Source organism: Mirounga angustirostris, unplaced genomic scaffold (assembly GCF_029215605.1).
Source record: "Mirounga angustirostris isolate CCGP_5_RB_7025 unplaced genomic scaffold, mMirAng1.0.hap1 SCAF_4, whole genome shotgun sequence".
Taxonomy (NCBI): Eukaryota; Metazoa; Chordata; class Mammalia; order Carnivora; family Phocidae; genus Mirounga; species Mirounga angustirostris.
Window position 1 is genome coordinate 132,142,321 of NW_026991712.1, and position 3,941 is coordinate 132,146,261.

Below are 3,941 nucleotides of genomic sequence, written 5' to 3' on the forward strand. Positions count from 1 at the left end.
AAGTTTATTAATATCTGTCTAAGACCTGGAGAAAGCCCTACAGAGAAACTTTTCATCTTCATGAAGTAAGAATAATATTGTTTTGTCAGTAAATGAGAATAAGGAAGGGAGGGAAGGAGGAAGGGAGGGTTGGAGGGAAGAAAATGAATATGAAGAAGTTGATGTTAGGAGTTCATCACAAAGACCACTGAAAGTGCACACTTCCACACACCTCCGTTCATGTGAAATTTCAGCCTTACTCAGTTGCAAATATATTAAGAAATCATCAACATATTCTCACTACTGATCTGCAAAATCTGATTCTAAGAAGGGCTTTGTTATCTTTTCCAACCCACTCCTGTTCAGGCCCCTTCTGGTCATCAGCTATGTCATCTCCAGTTTTACCTTGGGACCCCTTAATAGTGGTTAGTTGGTTTGTTGGTTTGGTTGTTGATTTGCCTTATAAATGTGATTGGTTAAATTTAGTTTTTCTGTCAGTTAAGTAAGACTGACTTGGTCTCCAGTGGTCCAAGAAGACCATGGTTGAAGTGAACTCTGCAATAGCTCCTGTCAATTTCTATAAAAGAGACTACAGAAATTAACATATTTAACTAGACCCTGTCTATGTTTGTTCGCAAGGTTGTTTGCTTGGATTTAGTCAGATAAGAGTTCTTAACAAAGGTTCTAGGAAGGAGAGCAGTAGGAATAGTGTAAAGGGTAGTAAAAAAAAAAAAGAAAAACAAGAATATTCCTGTTTAGTGCTGTGTACCCTGCAAAGCAAAGCAAATGATAATCAAACTTAAGAACTTAAAAAGCTGCCTTTAGATTTGTTGTCAGTGGTGAGAATTAAGCTAATTTTTTTTGTCAAAAGTGAAAATATGTTTATGCCAAAAAAATTTCAGCATGAAAAGAGATAAAAGGAAGTTGTATCCTTGTATGATTATGAGAGAAAACATGTTTTCACTCAACTCTTTGCATAGTGCAAAATTAAAATGGGGGGTTGCTTGCTTGGAGTTTTGAACATAGTGCCTAGAACATTGTGGGTGCTCAGTAAATATTTGTAGAATAAATGAATGAAGTAAAAGAAATATCAGGAAAGCAAACTGAGTGTTGTGCCTTAAAACATCATAAGAAATTATAGCAGAGAATTTTTAAGAATTCGTTTATTGTGCCTTCAAACAAAGGAAAAAAAAAGGTGATCTTTGGGAAAGGAAACATCTATCTGAAACATGAAATCTTTGCAAATAGTGTATTTAGCTCAGTTTTTTAATGAAACTAACTTGTTATGTGAGTGGTTGAGAGGATGAGATGCCCCCCGCCCCTATAAATGAGAAAACGTCTTTACCTAATTCCATTTGTTTATCTTAGAAGGTCTTCTCCTTTACATACTAAATAGTCACTTTTTTTTCCAAAACATCATAGAGTAAGTCACTGAACCTTAATCAACTACTTAAAGAGTAGCTATTCTCTTCTATTCTGGCTCTATAATTACCAATTATATCATTTTTTTCTCAAGAAGAAACACTTCTGGACTTATTTTGATTGATTTTTATCAGGCAGCTCTCTTGCATCTTTAAGTAGGATCTTTTATAACAGAGCTTCAGTTTTGCTTAGTTTATGCTAATAATAACATTTACATTTTTACTTATTAATGGATTCAAATGTCTCATTCGTGTTGGAAAACAAAGCCATAATAAAAAATTAGGAAAATATTAATTAATTCTGCCTTTGTGCAGTTTGAAAACCAGATCAGTTAAACACCGTTTGCAAGAAAAGTGAATATTATTCAGGGGCTACTAGAGACAAGCTAGTTTCACTTAGTTTTCCACATTATAAACCACACATATTTGCATGTTCTTCTTCAGTAAATCCTGTTTTCCTCCTTACCATGTGCATGATAAAACAAGAAAAATATGGCATTGATTGATTTCCTTAATTCTGAGGAAAAATGAAAAATCTACCCTTTGGAGGGAGGCAGAATGTGATTCTTCAGGGCCATACCCAGTTGTGGCATTTTTGTGGAGAAACTAGAGTTCCTGGAGCCCACCCAGGAAAGGAGCAGTGGGGTGGGGTAGGGGGTGTGGAGCAAGCACAGTATGAAGCAAGACTTTCAAGTATTCATTCTCCTGAAGCATGGCATATCTAAGGCAGGGTTTGGAGAGGGAGATAAAGGAGAGGTAGCTCATACTTCTCTTCAACTAGAAATATATTTGAATCAAAGAATAATCTTGGAAAGACTGCATGCCCAACAGTGGCGTAGCCCTTCCTAAATAGTGCTGCATAGCTGGAGCACCGATGACCACGTCAAGGTAGTTCCTGTCTATAGGCACTACAGCCTTTACCAGGTGGTCACTTGGGTTCGCCAACTGTTAGAAAACTTCTTAAGCCTGGTATTAGAAATGGTTGAATTGCAGATCTAAAGTGGGAGTTTCTCAACCATGAGGATCCATGATAAAATCTCAGGGGAAATGTTTTTCCAAACTACACATACCTGCCCAGTGCCATGTCTATCCCCTCGAGATTCTGAGGCAGCTCTTGGGCATGGTTGTGAGCCAAATACAGAGAATGGACAAGGGAAGACAGTGGGGTAGGTACCTGAGTGGCCCTGACTTTGCTCCATCTCTGTTAATAATTACATTTGCTTCTTAGGATTGGGCTTTCCCTTGGGTGCATGTCCCTGTGAACAGACTCCTAACATATCTTCTCTACGGTACAGTGCGTTGGTCACATGGCTACAGAGCTGGTATCCGCACATGTGCTATTCCTGGTGTTCGAAGGGGCTTTCCCCAGCTAGAGGACCACAGGTGGACAGGCTCACAGGCCACATTTTATTTTAATCTTTCTGAATGAACACCTGATTTCACAGTGGTGGCCTCACCTTTACTATTTCCGCTTTCCAATGTGGTACGTCTCCAGCATAGCAACAATCCCCCCAAACTCCACAAAATACCCATTCCTAGATCTCCCCCTTTTCTCCCTGTGATTTTTGCCCTGCATTCTCTGCCTCCTTTTCATCCCACTGCCTCTAATTGTTCCTTAAATATGGTATTTTCCAGGCTTCTAGTCTTAACCACCCTCCATATTAATTCTTCTTCTGCCACCCCTCTTAAGTGTTCCTAATCCAAGTTACTCAACTGCCTGGTGTTTTTCCCACCCAAGAACTTTATAGTACAATCAAACAACATACTCCAACCTATGAAAACTTTCCCCAAATCAAACTCATTTTTCTTTTTCTTATTTTTCTTCATTCTGGTCCTTTTACCTGCATCCCTCACTAAATTGTCATATCATTGTCTACCTCAATAGTCACAGAAACACTGTTAGATCCTCTGTCTCACTCATTCCTCATGTTTAATGCCACAGTGTCCTATTAATACTACCACCTACATTTTCCTCACCCTTCACTGTCAAGTCTCTATCATAGATTAGAATCTTCTCTTTGATGACACCATTGAGCTCCTCTGAATGGCATTTGTCCCTCTAGCTGGAGGTATTTATCCCTTCTCTAGTCATCTATTTGATGAGGTTTTATGGCAGAACTGCTTGGGTGATAACCCTATCAATCTTACTGCCTAGCCCTCTCCTTCCCAGGGAGCACATGGTCCTCTAGGGAGCAGTGTTGTGAGAAGAGTTTCAAGTACAGCTTCATGCTCTATCAAAATGACTGACTGCCCCTTTGCCACATTTTGCCCTGCAGTTGAGCCTACCCCTCAGCTTACACTTATGAGTTGTTTCTGCCAAGGATCCTGGTGATTCCTCTGCATTCATATTCCTGGAGAGTCTACTCCTCCCTGCTGTCTATGAGCCATCCCTTCGCCTTCCACCCCCTCACTGGGTCTATCAGCTGTATCTGTAATGAACTCTAATTGTGGATGAGTTTATAGGATTCCTTATGGGGCTCCCGAGACCCAGACAAATCAGGGAATGTGGCTGGACATCTGTTTGTGTCCCTTAACACGCTA